The following is a 17,049-nucleotide window of genomic DNA, read 5'->3' on the forward strand; positions in this document are numbered from 1 at the left end:
ATAATCCGCTACCGTCCTGGAGCCCTGGCTGAGAGTCAATAACCGGGAGGCAGCATTGTCCTGGTAGTGCGGGTGGTCAAACACCAGCTTAAACGTGGACACAAATTCATTAAAATCCAGGCTATCCACAGACGTCTTCATTAGGCGCGCCTCTGCCCACTGGAGAGCTCTGCCCCGGAGTAATCCACATATATATCGGATCTTGGTGGCCCCCGAGCTGAAACGAGAAGGGCATTGCTGGAACATGAACTCGCACTGGAACAGGAATCCGCGACAGAGGTGAGGTTGTCCAGCATACGGCTCCGGATCCGTGCCTCTCGGCTCCGGGAGGCGTGGCGGCGCTCCGGCTGCAGCAGGCGGGGTGACGAGGAGCGCGGCCACCTGGTGGTTAAGCTGTGCCACCTGCTGGGACAATGTCTGATTTAGCTCCAATAGAGTCCGAATGGATTGTTCATGCTGACCCAGCACCGCCTCGGGGTGAGAGTGCGTGAGGCGGCGCGTCTGGTCCGGATCTGAGCCTGCTTGGTCCATAGTGGCCAGACCGTTCTGTCGTAACGGTGCGGATAGGACCAAAGGATGCAGACCAGAGCAGTTTTAACAGTGTTTATTTACAGCGGTGAAAATGCAGTCTTTAAACAGGTCACAAGAGCAGGTACAGGAACCGGGGAGCGGGAGACGGGTCAGGCGGGTGCGGTGCAGGTAGAGGCGGGCAGGACAGGACCAGGACGGGGATAGAAGCAGGTGCGGTACCAGGGCAGGCGGATCAGACGAAGACCAGAGCGGGGAGCGGGTGACAAACCAGAGACCAGGACCGGACAGGAGACGAGACGAGCAGGAGACGAGACGAGCAGGAGACGAGACGAGCAGGAGACGAGACGAGCAGGAGACAAGACGAGCTGGAAGCGATACCGGGACTGGAACGTGGCGGCAGGAGCTGGGCGAGTAGAGGCAGGAATCTGGAGGGTGCATAAATCCAAATGAGCATTTGCCGGAAAGTACCATATAACAAAGCTTAGCAAGAAACATTCACGTTTTACACGCGGACGGTCTGGCACCGAGTGTAGACTGCCAAGCCTTCTTGTACTCAGCAGCAGGTGGTGGTGATTAGGCTGATGCACCCCAGGTGTGCACGGGAGGAGTCAGGCACTCCACCCAGCTCCAGACACACAGGTAGGGGAGGGGGAGAGAGCACGGGAGGACAGGGAAAACTGACATCATGACAAAATTAGATAAATCCACAAACTGAAAAGCTGTCTGAGTACCACCTGATGGAGCTCGCGTCCCACCACGTACCACAGTTTGAGAAACATTAGTCTACAAGGTAATATTTCATTTATTTTGATATGGAAAAAAGATGTTAAAGAACAAATGTGTTGATATCAAATTAGGGTAACCAGGGAAAACCAATATCTACTGGATGCACATATCATAAAGGACACTTATCATGCAAAATGGACATTGTTTCCTCATCAAAAACATACCTGGAAAATGCACTTTTTGATATAACTGAAGCAAGTGACGTAACGCAACCAGTATATTTCATGTAAATATTCATTCCATTCATGTTTTCTACTGTTTGTTTTGTAATTTTAATAATGAGCAGCACAAACACAAATATCATCAGCTACTATAAAGGTAATTACAAGACGATAGCTTCTACTCCTTTGCCTGGGATCCAGAATACACACTACTTCAATTCTCTACAAAGATGTGAGTCTGGTCACCGTCAAATGGAAGTAATTGACAGGTGGATTAGCCAGAGATAGGCATGGTCTGCCCGTATCAGAAAAAAATAAAGAAAAAAAAAATATCACAGGGGCTGAAAAATATTATGGATTTCTGCAGAATGAATCACAGGTGACCAATGAGATCCTTTGTTTCACATGTCCCTGAAAAAACAGATCTGATTCCACCATCACTTTTGACCGGGCTTGAGACGCAACCATAGACTTTATATAAATGGACATAGCTAACTTGCTAACCACCATGTTCCACACTGGAAGCGAGCATGGACACGGGTTGATTTCAGACATGCGGGTTTTTTCACAGAAGCCATATATTATAGCCTATAGAATATTTTAAAGCAATCTAATATCCAGCTACATTGGCCTGTGTTTGATTATGTTTGTTTACGTAAGCACATAAGTGGCTCAATTAACCTATAACCTGACACCACCGCAGGACACCCCCTTTACACGGCTTTGTGCGCCACCCACACGCACCACATTAGTCAAACATCAATATTAGTTACAAACATCAACAGGTTTGACTGATAGCGTTGCCCGTTCCCTGCTTAAACCAGCGGTGCAGACGAGAAGGAACGTTACCTTCAACAGCCTCGCTCTGGATTGGCTCTTTGGTTGCTATGACACTCGCAATTGAAATTCCTAATATGGCCGCTATACCTGCTCTCGCCTCGATGAGCTTCATTTGACTGGAGCCAAACGCTGTGGGTGACGTCACACTCACTTAGTCCACGTCTTTACACAGTCTATGGACCCAACAGAGGATGTGGGGACGAGACTGATATCAATCTGTATAAAAAGTACAGAGGGATATTCTGAATTTGCCAGGTGCTCTTCTCCCTGATCCTCCCACAAATCAGACTGAATAAATATTGTAAATGACACATTTGTAATGGAAGCAATTACTTTCTCCATTTGTCTTAAAAAAGGAGCTTTTATTCAATTCTGGTCTAACTGGGTCAGTTACATAAATCCTGTACGGACAGACTTGTGGAGATCCTGCATAACTGATCTTATGCATTGTAAAGTGTTCATTCCTTTCTGTTGAAATTTGATTTTATGTTTGCAAATTGAGTTATTCTGAAAATGTACCTAGTATTTGTATTTGTAAACCTGTCTGGAAATTTTTTGAAAGACTCGCTTGTTTCATTAATCCTGTTTACAAGGTTCTATCCTTCTCAGCACTCAGAAAACACTTAGTCAAAGGTAGAAATCCAAAGGTCTCCTGTTGTTTTTAAATCCATAAATCATCTCCAAACTTGCTCTGAGTATTTCTGCTGTCAAATCAAGTTCTTCAGACCTCCAGAGGACAAAATTTGATGTACGTCTTTGTGTAGAATAGAAACATTGTTAAGAGTTTGGCAGCTAAGCGCTAACCACTCTGCAAATCGTACAAGTAGCTCTCATCTGAACAGTAAGTGGACATCATGTGTGTGGTGCAGAAGGTCAGAAGTCAGGTCAGTTTATTTCTCCACAGGGTGAATAAAACACTTCGACATTATGTACACTCATTATGCTTTAAAAGGCTCAGTCATAACACTCGTCAGTCATTCCCGGTGGACACACTTCAAGCTAAACAAGTCAAAGTCAAAGTCAAGTCAATTTAATTTACAAGCCAAGGTGCTCCTCAGGGTTTCCTTTCTGTGCAGAGTTTGCATATTCTCCTGGTGTCCTGAAGGGTTTACTTTGCCCGAAACAACCTAAAATTTGCAACAGGCTAATCCTCTCACTCAGGAGTCTCAAACTCACGGCCCGGGGACCAATTGCGGCGAGATGATATTTTGTGGCCCACAGGACATTATGAAAGTTTAATGTTAGTGCGGCGTTAGCTTCCTTCAAATCTGTAAACCCCAAACGCACGTGTCACTCGCGCTGTGGTCGGCTGTTTGTACTCCCGTCACAAAAGATTCAATGTGTATCCATAAAATCCACAAGAATCGGCATATTTCCTCATGTATTTTGAAAGTAGCAATGATGTTTGAGAAGATTTTAAGAACGATTTTTTGTGGAATACCTGATGCGTCCCAGCCTCACCCAGACTCTGTCACGTACGGCCTCCAGCTAATTTGAGTTTGAGACTCAAGACGTGTCCCTGGTTTCTGCTCTGTGGATCCTTCTGCTCCTAAGAGGTTGCTCACTTAAAGATTGGCTTAAAATTCTCATTATATTCTCGTTATTCCTATATAATACTATTTTTGATCTTTGTTCTAATGATGTTTCCTCATCAAAAACATTCCTGGAGTTGTATTTTGTTTCATTCACACATGTTTAACACACAAACCCTGTATATTTAGGTTCTTAGAAAAGACTCAGTTCCACCTTGTGATGTCATGTGTTAATACAGGAAGTGATACAGGAAGTTCTCCACTCTAATGTGTAACTTAATTCAACTTACAAATGCTAACACCCCATAGAAGCGTCTTTAAATGAATCGTTTTGACAATGTGTCTTGATAAAATTAAGTACGTTTAAAGCCATTGCAATTTTTTTTTATTATGAAAAAAATTGAATTGAATCAAAAAGCAGACAGATTTTTTTGCGGGCCCTACCTGCTTGCCCTTTACCTTCCTAGGCGCCTTTGTAGGGTTATTAACTTACAATTTCAGACCATCCATGTTGTAAATCACACACAATCCCATTTAAAACTTGACATTTAAATTACGAAACAGCTTTACACCGGAATTTATGGTTTCTTTTCCAAAGGTAAAAAGTCTAAGTAGCTCGTAAATCATTGTCCAGCTGTAACGGCGGGACTAGCTAGCACACCAACGTAGCGCTAATATTTTGAAGCGGGCTCTTAGCCTGCGCCCGCGGATATACGTACGGCTGTGGCATTTCATCCGAATGAGCTAAAGCATGCTAGCTGTGATCCCCGTGGCGCATTCAAGGGTCCCTTCACGCAGGTCTGGACACGCTCCAGTCTGGCCCCCACGCGCTCTCTCCCTCCGCGTTAATGGAACAACTGTCATCAGGAACCATAAGATCACAGTGAGTTTTTGTGGAGAGCCGGAGTAAATGTTTATGGTGCCCCGAAGGCTAGTAACAGGCCAAAGAGAGGGGAGAGGAGAGGGGAGCGAGGACATTAGGTTGTGTTCGTGGGCTACAACATGATGATGTCTTGAGGGAAAAGACCTATAACTATATGGAAGACACATTGGGCCTCATTCATGAATGTTTTAGCATAAAATGTTCATCTTCCAGTTTAAAAAGTGGTCTGGTCATGGGGGGCGATGGGGTGATGGGGGTGCAGGGGTTTTGAGTCCCGTGTGGAGACCAGGCGTAGTAACAGTGGCCCGTATGGAGAGCACGGGGCTGGGACAGGTGGAGACTCTCCCTGCAGTCTGTATAAAATGTGTTAGACCAAATAAACCACATGCTCTATAAAACTCCTCATAAATGTCTCTGTATCACACACCATTATTTTATGAGAAATAATTTTAGAAAATATATAACCTACCTACAATCACAGAGGAATTTGAATTTCAGGGTGCATTGTATGACATATTTTCCGGACTATAAATAGCACTTTTTTTTGTCCGGGGGTGCGACTTATACTCAGATGCGACTTATATGTGAAATTATTAAAATACATAATTTCACATCTTTGTTATCGTCACACTGACAACCGCTCGAGGGCACTCTTGACTTGTGGACCAGTATCTACTACTCCTGTAAATTTCAACATGACGGTAATTTAAAAGACCTCTGAGAAAGACTGGACAAAAATGCTCCTAAAAGAAAATTGTGTTCTGCTGAGTTTGATGTGAGCCACGCAGAAAAGAAAGCGACGCTTCATCTACTTCTGGAGCAGGTGGAGTTTTTCAGACGCGACACCGACTATGAAGAATTCAATGGATTTAGTGATTTGGAGTGAGATTAAACTTGTTCGCTTGTTTTTTATGCTGTAGTTATCTGATTAACTGTTAATATCTTATGTTAACAAACCAGACACATGTTCAGTTCTGTCTGTGCTTCATGTAGCTGAATAAATATAAATGTGTTATGTTAGCGTGCTGTACTGAGATTCAGTTGGTGCGACTTATACTCCAGAGTGACGTATAGTCCGGAGAATACGGTAATGATATCCGGAAACAGTAGAATTTCTGTGCTCATGAGTTTACTCAAACATGTGAATGAAACAGAACACAAGTGCAGGTGTGTTTTTGATGAGGTAACAAGATTATTACACAGATTAAAACTCACCACTTTACGTAATACAGGACATTTAACATGCTAATATGTAGTTGTTATGCAAATCCATGGAGATAGATAAATTATATGCCACACTGTGAAAGAACAACATTTCCATAGAAACAAGCAGCAGACCTGAAAAGTAAGGTGTGTGGAGATGCAAGCTTGCTCACATTAATTATGCATGAAAAAAAACAAGCTTTTAATTTAATCTTTCTTTTGGCTAAAATGTTGCATACTGGAGCTTCGTTCATTAAAGCCTAATTGTGTGCCAATTATGTTTGGAAGTAGCATTCATTCAGAAAATTGTATTACATTTAACTATAAAAGCATGAAACTAGAACACTGATAAAGTATAGGCCACAACATGGAACTCCTTAAAGTCCTCAAAATGGCATCTATAATCACTCACACACTTACTTCTCTTCTCAAGTCTGCAAACCACAGCTGAGTTTTGGAGTTTGTTAGTTCTACCGAGTCTCTCTCCAATCATTTTACTCCTGGACTCCTTATGCGTGCCCACAGAGAGAGGGCGCTGTGGAGCAGGTTTAGGACAGAGAGGAGTCAGGAGGAAGAGAGGAGGGAGCAGATGGTGTTTGCTCCAACCACACGTTCTGTTCCATTAAAAATATTCTGAGGTTCAGCGCTTACATTTGTTCTTAATTCTAAAACAGTAAAACAGGACATTCTTTATCAGTTGCTGCGGAAGTTCCATAGACTTTAAAGAACGCCTATTGCGCCTGTGTTTGGTATATAGTTATAATCTACGACATCCGTGGATCATTGTGTAACCGCTGCGGTAAAAAACTGCGGTGCCCAGTGGGAGTAAAGTTTCTGTTCTTATTAGGATTGACTTAAAGAGGAGGTATTTTATTTCTATGGGCTATTAACTTCTAGGACATGACATATTTAGATCACCATGTTCCCTTTTATTGTTTGGAAAATGCTATAATCAACGTATTAACATGATTTATAAGTACTCTCTGTGTTAAGTCACTCCCCCTTCAGAGCGCCATCACATCACAATCAGCGTGTATCACAGTAACGAAACTGCTGCACATCGAATCAGGTTTGTGAAGTTGTAGGGTACGGTTTTGTGTCACGTTTTTGTATATTTATGGAGAATTGTTGTGTGGGAGCATGGGTGACGTAGGCTTGTGGGCGGAGCGTTGTACGGAGGAGGTTTCAGATAGGGACGATAGCTAATTTACTCAAACATGCATCTACACACGACATCTAAAACCTCTTCGGACATGTTTTTGATGAAGGAACAACGTTATAACATGGTAGAAAGCTAAACAAAAAAGGAAAAAACCTGATTTTGCATAACACTTCCTCTTTAAGTCGGGATTGGTCTTGACCTCCCGCCCCCTCCCCGTGGCTCTGGATCACTGCGCACGGTCGTATCTATCGACTCGTTTTGCAAAAGTCCAGACGCGTTGTGAGAAAGTGTGCGCTCGGTCGTGTCTAGTGCGCTTCGATCATCACAAACGCCGTGAGTCATGGAAAGTGAGCGAGGGAACCTACTGTCTTCACACGGTTTAACAGGACCATCTGAAACAGGCTCTGAAATATGGAGCCCAGCTGGAGAAGGGCGCGAGACTGTCAGGGGCCCGGAGCGTGAGAAACCCCAAGACACAGCGGGAGAGGTGGCTGATGGGAAGAGGAGACATGCACAGTTGGAATAATCATAGCGGAGATGTACAGGCTAGAGAGGGTCTGGCTCCTGGTGCTGCCATATACAACCACGCAAAAGTCTGGACACAGCTTTTCATTCAATGTTTATTCTGTGTTTACATGAACATTTGTATTGTACATATAAACAGAAAGACATCATAGACACGACCAGTCAAACGTTTGGACACAATTAATATATTTCATTTATTTTCATGATTATTTACATTGTAGATTGTCACTGAAGACGTCCAAACTACGAATGGACACGTATGATATGTAGCAAACAAAACATACACTCAAAATAACTCAAAACTTTGACACTCTTGGCATTTTTATAAACTGATATGGCACAGCTGTGGGAAAACCATTTCAGGTACGTCAGCAGGACTGTCAACAAAGCAAAGGGTGGCTTTATAAAATATATATATTAAAAAATGACAATAGAGTTATGTATCTTTTCTTATTTACTACATAATTCCATATATATTGCACATATATTTGATGTATCCTATAGGTGTATAAAATGTATAAAATAGTGAACAAAAAGAAAAAAGAAAAAAAAAAAATTGGATGAAAGGGTGTGTCCAAACTGTTCATTGGTAGTGTGTGTGAAGCAAAATGTTGGAAATGATGTAGCAAGGAAATAAAAGTGAAAATATGTTTAATATTTTTGATTTGGAGTCCACAAAGTATCCAGTCTTTGCTTTGTTAACAGAGCTGCAAACCCTTGGGCTTCTCTCAATGAGCTTCATGAGGAAATCTCCAGAAATGGTTTTCACTTCACAGCTGTGCCGCGTCGGGGCTCATTAGTAGAACGCAAAGAACGTGCAAAACAGTGATTCTGAAGTATCTCTTGGAGCATTTCACACTTTTTGGTTACTATATTCTGATGTTGATTCATAGTTTTGATTCCTTCAGTGAGAATCCACAATGGAAATAATCATGAAAATAAAGAACAAAAAAACGTTTGAATGTTAGCGTACAAGTTCGATCCTATTCAAGCAGCAAAATAAAAGATTCTTTGATTTTGATGTTCGTGGACAGTGGAGACGCACCGTTCTCGTCTGTTCATTAGGCGACATTAACCAACCTGCGATAATATTTCAATAGGATTTGTGATGATTGATGTCATAAAACAAAAATGTCATTGTTAAACTACTTTTGGTGCATTACTGATCAACATAACTTGTGTTTCATGTAATGGAACGACCCCAGTTCATCGTAGTTTGTGATGTTCGGAGGCTAATGCTGATTCTCCCATTGAAAATCCATTGGGACTCACTTATGGAACAGTGTCAGCCTTTTGATACTGCGTCTATACAATATTAGTTACGCTTTAAGAAAACAATATGCTTTCAAAGAAGGCTGGCAGTGGCTCAGTGGTAGAGCTTTTGCCCTCAAACGTTGACAGTACAATCGCAACTTTGATCACTGGATACTGTTATTGTGTCCTTGGGAAAGATGTTTAAATCACCAGCATGTGTTCGCTGTAATGGCTGTGAAATTGGAAGAGGTGAGTGAAGCAGATCAGCCGGCCAATATTAAAGGAAGGAATAAAAAACGTTCCATAAAAGGCACAATACTAATCCAATGCAGTTAAAATTTTTGGAACACACTTTTAAAAATCACAGTCAGTTTTCCTAAACTTTTTAAACGGCAGACTTTGGTGTATCGCTCTGGCAGTTTTCCTTGTTTTTTGGAGCTATCTGAACCACGCTTCACTGTGGAATTTCAACCCATAACTCTGCAGACGACACGCTTTGTTCTGGTGAAGTAGGGTACAATAACTCATGCTTTTGTTTGGCTCTGTGTGCTACCTCCGCAGAGATATGTATTTTTACACCGGGGAATAAAGAGGCAGATGAAACGTGTATGAGGCTATCGCTTAAGCAGATACAGGACGGGGAGAGGAAATCAGAACGCTGTCGTCTAAATCTGCTGAATTAGTTTCATGTGATCCAGAACTGGAGTAACAAGTTGCATGGGACCATTTAAAGACCAAGTGTGCGTTGTTCTTTGGAATCTTTCACTATGGTATGTCACATTTCTCAGCTTAAAATAATTACTGGGTTTGCGGATGACATTACAACATTCTACAGGTCAATTATACTTAATACAGTAGTGACAGTGGCTCAGTTGGTAGAATGTTTGTCCACTGATCCACAGGTTGAGCGGTGCCATTCCAGCTCCCACTGATGAACGCTGTTGTTGTGTCCTTGGGCAAGAGACTTAACCACTGTGTATGCGAACAAGTGAGTGGTTCCTTGATATAAAGTGGAAAAGCGCTGTATAAAAGTGTGACAATTTACAATTTATAAGTAGGAAGCAGCTAAAATTAAGTTAAAATGCAAGGGTTTTTGTTGGAATATAGCAAAACAATGGCTCTAGTCACTTTTGGAAATGATCAAGCTCAACATTTTTGAGTTTAACTTTTGGATACAAGTACAATGTAGGAGAATGACATCATCACATTTTAGAATATGAAAACTGCCAATACATATATGGTAAAAATACATTTTCACCCTCTACCTTACTGTAGCTCACATACCAAATAAGCAGAGGTGGGGTGAGTAGTCAAAAGTTGTACCAGGAAGAGTATTGTTACTTCAAAACAGTATTATTCAAGTACAAAAAGTGGTCCAACAAATAGCTCAAGAATAAATACGTACGCTGTCTTGACGTAATTATTAAAATTGAATGGAATTGTAAAGACATGTCATTAAATAGGGGATATAACACTTCTAATGGGGTATTAACAACATATTTAGATCACCATGTTACCGTTTATTGTTTTGAAAATGCTATATTTGACGAAAACAACTGATCAACATGTTCAATAAGTTTTGTTTTTGATGTTCTGAGTCTTCCCTCCATTTGCTTTCTACATCCCGCTAATGAAACTACTGCACATCGCACCGGGTTTGTGAAGTTGTAGTGTTACGCTTTTATATATTTATGAAAAATTGCTGTGTGGGAGCATACGTGAAATAGAAATTGTGAGAGATTGCCAGATTACTCAAACCTGCATGGATGACATATACAACCACTTTAGGCATGTTTTTAATGAGGGAACAATGTAAAAGTCCATTTTGCATAATACCCCCTGTTTAAATAATGCTCACAATCTGGTATTTTATCACTTGGAGTAGATTCTTCAGTCTTGAAACCTGAATAGTTACATCTTTGTATTCAGATGCACTTGCTCTAAAGTAACACACTAGAAAAACTATATTCACATGGGCCCTGTCCCAGTACTCGCACTCGTGTACCTCAAATGTGCGTTCACAACGAGGAGCTGAAGACAGGCCGTACCGATTCTTTGCAATGTTTTGATCCACATTTCACCTACACGTCTCTCCACGCTCCTAACAAGTGTAGATGTATTTCACTTGAATATTTAAACAGCACAGCACTGGTACATTGTCAACTTAGCAGTGAGCGCTAAGAATGGTTTAAAGGTCTTATATTATACGACATGGATTCTTATGAGGGTTAAGTCATGTTATAATGTTGTTACCTCATCAAAAACAGACCTGGAGTTGTGTTTTGTTTCATTCACGCATGTTGGAGTAACCCTTTATTATTAGTCTGTCTGCATCTCCCAGCCTCAAAATGCTCTGTTCCAACTTGTGATGTCATGAAGTGGTAGTTTTCAAGTTAAGGGTTACTTTTTTATCTTTAGTTTAGTAGAGATTGGCAATTCCGGGTTGAAATTATCTAAATGATTCTAGTTAAGGTGTGTGGAGTTCTAAAAACACAATGAAGCACTTTCTGTATTACCACATGACATCACGAAGCGGAGTGTATTGTGTTGGAGAGAAGAACAAAGCCTAAATATGCAGGATTTGTGTGTTAAACATGAGTGAATGAAACAAAAAAAAATCAGAAAATACCATAATATTGGCCTTTTAATGGTCATGGTTGAAGTCATGATGAGCTCTCACCATAGACTGCATATACAAATGGACATGGCTAACCTGCTACGTTCCAAATACGCGCGCTGGGGCATGATTCAACAACTGGAATCATGCTACTCATTAGCTTGACTATATTTTCATGATATTACTCCCCAGGACTTGTTAAAAATGTTATACGTCAGTTGTAGACTTAGTTGTAGACAAAGAAGTTCCACAACCATCGACTATATATATAAATGGACATAGCTAACCTGCTAGTCGCCACGTTCCAAATAGGCGCTTCCGGCTCCATCTACTCTGGCTACAATTCACTTTCAATTGAAAAAGTATCGACCCTCTCTCTGTAACTGCTGTCAGACTCGTCGTTTTGGTCTTAAAATGTTCGTATTAACCCACTCTACATGATCTTGGTGTTTTTATTTCGCTATTTTGTCCGTAAATCAAGATATGAACGTTAATAACAGACAAATCAGTCGCTTTCTCCAACATAAAGCCGTACTGACTAGCGTCTCTTCAGGTGTTTACATTTAATAGAAAGCAGACCCATCCTCAGCCCCCTCCTCACTCACTTCCTATTAGAATGCATTCTCTGAAATAGATATAATAACAGAGGCACGCAGCTGTCCATAAGCTCCCACTGCGCCATGTTCTACCGCAAGCGCATTCTTCTCTCACGTAAGTCTACCCATCCTCATAGTGAACGTTACTGGAAGCCCGAGAATGCGCCTACACCGGATAATATTAGAATGAGATTTGATCCCGGTCAAACACTGGCGACCACATAAAAGAAATAGTTGTATGACAAAGGTTAGATGGGGCGATACAGCGAGCCAATGAGGTGGAACTGCAGCTACATTACAGCTATCCAGCAATAACAGCCGAACGTGTTCTGACTGCGACGTGAGCAGGAAATTGTGTTATGCGTGTTTTTGTCGAGACTATATGAAGGAGCCACATGCAACTTTTGAAACCATAGACTGTATTAAGAAGCGGACTAAGTTAAAGGGGAGAATTCGGAGCCGGGTTGCATAGTTGGAACTGCGACTGCGAGTATCATAGCAACCAAAGAGCCAATCCCGAGCGAGGCTGTTGACGGTAAGTGCGAATTCCGGGGGAAAAGGCGCCTAATTTGTCTCTTATTAATGTTCATGTGTTGAGTTACGGAAACAATAGCAAAATAAAACACCAACATCATGAAGAGCAGGTTAATACGGAGATTTTAAGACCGAAATGACGAGTCTGACAGCAGCAGTTACAGAAAGAGAGGTGACAGTTTTTCAATGTAAAGTGAATTGGAGCCAGAGTCGATGGCCTTTTAATTATCTGTTTGGCATTAGAGGCACTTTTACACCTACAAGTCTGGGCATCCATCTTGTTTTTCACACTTTTTAACCCCACAGATGGTGCCTCAAATAAGGTCATTGAGTCTAAAAATACATATTATACTTTTTATAGCCAAAATATAGACGGCATGTTGGCGGAGTGACTCGGACTCATGCTTCACAGCAAGAAGGTTGAGGCCTGAGCCTTTCTGTGCAAATGTTCTGCCTGTGTATGGTTGCGTTTCCCCAGGGTTTTCCTATTTTCTCCATCAACCCCAAAACGTGCACAATAAGTCAAATCCTCCAGTTAAGGTAGTTCTGACCAAGACATGCTCAGGATCTGGAGATGGTCCCGCGGCTCCGAATGAGGTGCCCCAGCAGCAACAGTAACCTTAGACTAAAATAAAAGCATGCTGTTTTTTCCAGAGTGAGCTTTCATCTCCACAAAACTGACTCTTATTTGGCCTGGAGGAGGGCCTTCTCATGCTGGAAATGTTCCTTTGGCTGTAATATTACACAGTAAGGCATTTGTCTTCATGTGGAATATATCCACAGTATGTTTTTAACTTTCTATTTCCATGTAATCATGTTGGTGACACAGCACCTAGAGACATGCTGTACCTTTAAATGATCTCGTACTTAGATCAATATTTAACATTTTGTTCATGGCAAACCACAATATTGATCTAAAAAAAAAAAAAAATTGACTTTGTGTTCAAAACAGAACTGAGAAGCGTCACCTCTTCATAGTGGCATTTCATCGTAGCACATGCACGGCTAAGTGTCATACCCAGGCAAGACAAATTACACAGTGCACCTTTAAATTCACCACAGCACAAAAAGTAAATTTCTAAACACTGACGGAAAACCATCTCTCTAGGTTTGCACATTGGGTTGAGAGCAGTGCTCCCCCTTCCATCACCTTCTATTGGAAAACATGTGAGGGCCTTGAGATGAACTGCAACCGAAGCAAAATCGCAATTTCAATGGATACAATTAACAATCGCAAAAAAATGTCCTCCACTAACATCGAAGTCTCCTGTTTTATTTTGCCTAAAACTGCTAACCCTGCAGTTTAGATCAACTAGATACTCATTTGAACAAGTATCAACCCAAAAAAAAGTCGCATTCACAAGATAAAACTATTTCCTGAATACTTGATATCTTGAGCTGTATCAGAACAAGTATAAGACCACATAGACTTGTACACAGCCATGAACCACTATGGAACCTACCTGGACCTACCTCAGAATCAGTATTCAGCATCAAGTCTATTCCTTAGGATCGAAATCGAGTTTGAAATTTTAGTTTTGTGACAACACTAGTACAAACATCTGAAATGTGATTGTTGCATTATTTTTCTCTGCAGCCATGTTTTACCCATAGACCGTATACAGAAGTGTACTAAAGGCCGCCGTACTGTTGGGCTGCCTCCCTGAACTGTGCGTGTGTAATCCAAGAAGGCTGATCCTTAACATCTGAGCAAACTCCATGTAATTGTTTTCAAATATTGACTCTAGATTCTCGTGTATTTTAGCCTCGTGTATCACCATACCACGTCATATGGCCCCATCGCTCTCAGCGCTATTTGCTGTAATCAGGTCCAGCAGTGTATGAGAAGCACATGGGCTCATCGATCACGGGATAGTGCCGACGCGACTCCCGGGCCAGCCGACTGACTAATGTCCCCCAACACGGAGCTCGGCCCAGATACTGTTAAAAAAATGTGCTCTTTCTGAACAAGGACAGAGCTGAACACATATGCAGCAAACAAGGAGAGGAGTAAGGGAGGAAGATGTGATGTACAAGACCAAATCAGATATTTAAATAAATATGAGGTAAATGTGTTTAAATCAAATACAGCTATTACTGATGACAATTGTAATGTTGGTGTGTTTATGTTATAAGTTTCTCCAAATCCTTACTACCTAAACCCCAGGACCCACAGCCAATCATGAATCAGTGCTAGTGCAGCCTCTGCAGCTCAGGGAGTGAATTCTGAAGGTTCTGAGCTTTAACATGAGGCCTGTCCATAAACAGACAAATGATCTCCAAAGATTATTCTCCAAAATGCCACTAAAGCCCCTTTCATAGAGATGCACAGTATAATGGTGCTAATATAAATATATCGTCCAGGTAACACTAGTGAGAAGTAACACTAGTGAGAAGTAACACTAGTGAGAGGTAACACTAGTGAGAAGTAACACTAGTGAGAAGTAACACTAGTGAGAGGTAACACTAGTGAGAAGTAACACTAGTGAGAAGTAACACTAGTGAGAAGTAACACTAGTGAGAGGTGACACTAGTGAGAGGTAACACTAGTGAGAGGTAACACTAGTGAGAAGTAACACTAGTGAGAAGTAACACTAGTGAGAAGTAACACTAGTGAGAGGTGACACTAGTGAGAAGTAACACTAGTGAGAAGTAACACTAGTGAGAAGTAACACTAGTGAGAGGTAACACTAGTGAGAAGTAACACTAGTGAGAAGTAACACTAGTGAGAAGTAACACTAGTGAGAGGTGACACTAGTGAGAAGTAACACTAGTGAGAGGTAACACTAGTGAGAAGTGACACTAGTGAGAGGTGACACTAGTGAGAGGTGACACTAGTGAGAAGTGACACTAGTGAGAAGTGACACTAGTGAGAGGTGACACTAGTGAGAAGTCACACTAGTGAGAAGTCACACTAGTGAGAAGTGACACTAATGAGAGGTGACACTAGTGAGAGGTGACACTAGTGAGAGGTGACACTAGTGAGAAGTGACACTAGTGAGAGGTGACACTAGTGAGAAGTGACACTAGTGAGAAGTGACACTAGTGAGAGGTGACACTAGTGAGAGGTGACACTAGTGAGAAGTGACACTAGTGAGAGGTGACACTAGTGAGAAGTGACACTAGTGAGAAGTGACACTAGTGAGAGGTGACACTAGTGAGAGGTGACACTAGTGAGAAGTCACACTAGTGAGAAGTGACACTAATGAGAGGTGACACTAGTGAGAGGTGACACTAGTGAGAGGTGACACTAGTGAGAAGTGACACTAGTGAGAGGTGACACTAGTGAGAGGTGACACTAGTGAGAGGTGACACTAGTGAGAGCAAACTCAGGCAGCTCCAGAGCAGTGTGGGGAGGGATGAAATAGTGCAATGCAAAACACTTTCTCTGCATCAGTAACTTGCAAACTGAACAAGTTTACAATTAATGTTATTTAAATACAGCTTTTCAGCTCACTAACAATATAGATAAAACTGCAAGCTAGCATACGAGCCACCTACAATACACACAACACAACCAAGGACAGACAAGTCTATCAATGTTAAAAAAAAAAGACTTTACAAGAGAAAATTGTTCGCAATACTTTTTTCAGCACCAGACCAAACTGCCAAGCAAAGAATTCAAGAATCAACAACAAACACATTCAAAGACTTAAGTATAGTCTCTCTGTTACCATGTCATTTTCCAATTGTTATACAGACAGAACAAGCACGAAACACAATTACAATGACTGACCTGCACCATACAGCAGACAGCAAATGTGCTGCTGACAACAGCTACAGGCACATGTCTGCTTTTCCAAAAGTCTAAAGTTTGGACACACTTTTTCATTTTATGTTTTTCTCCCTGACTTTCTACTCTGTAGACTCTCGCTGAAGTCATCAAAACAATGAATGACACATGTGAGATGTAGCAGAGAAAAAAGTGTAAAATAAATGTCTTCAAAACAGCCTTAACCCTTTGCTTTGATCACTGCTTTGCACTCATGGCATTCCTCTAATGGACCCTGACGAGGCACATCTGAAAACCATTTCAGGAGACTTACTGAAATGGTGAACTGAAAACTATTTCAGGAGACTTCATCATGAAGCTCATTCTATTTAACTTTATTCTGAATTCATGATCCATTACTTTAAAAGAACAAACACAGCAACAATACAAACAATAAACTGTGATTTAGACTAAGAGAAGGCCAAGGGTTTGCAGCTCTAGACACAAAGCAAAGGGTCGCTAATCTGAACCAATATAAAACAGATGTAGAGTTATTGAACGTTTAATTCTTTCCTACATAATTCCACATATCTGATTCATATGTTTGATGTCTTCAGTGTGTATCTACAGTCTAAAACAGGCATGTCCAAACTATGGCCCAGGGGCCAATTTTTCTTGGCCCTTAGGCTTCCTGCTAAATTGGTCCAAATTAC

General features: G+C 41.4%; 1 protein-coding gene across 1 annotated transcript in view; it reads right to left on the reverse strand.

The window, feature by feature from the left end:
• The window catches only part of znf385d (zinc finger protein 385D), a 152,811-nt gene that overhangs the window by 91,619 nt on the left and 44,143 nt on the right, over positions 1-17,049 (reverse strand). The gene's annotated exons all lie outside the window — the stretch shown is intronic.

The sequence above is a fragment of the Periophthalmus magnuspinnatus genome, chromosome 16, assembly GCF_009829125.3.
Source record: "Periophthalmus magnuspinnatus isolate fPerMag1 chromosome 16, fPerMag1.2.pri, whole genome shotgun sequence".
Lineage (NCBI taxonomy): Eukaryota > Metazoa > Chordata > Actinopteri > Gobiiformes > Gobiidae > Periophthalmus > Periophthalmus magnuspinnatus.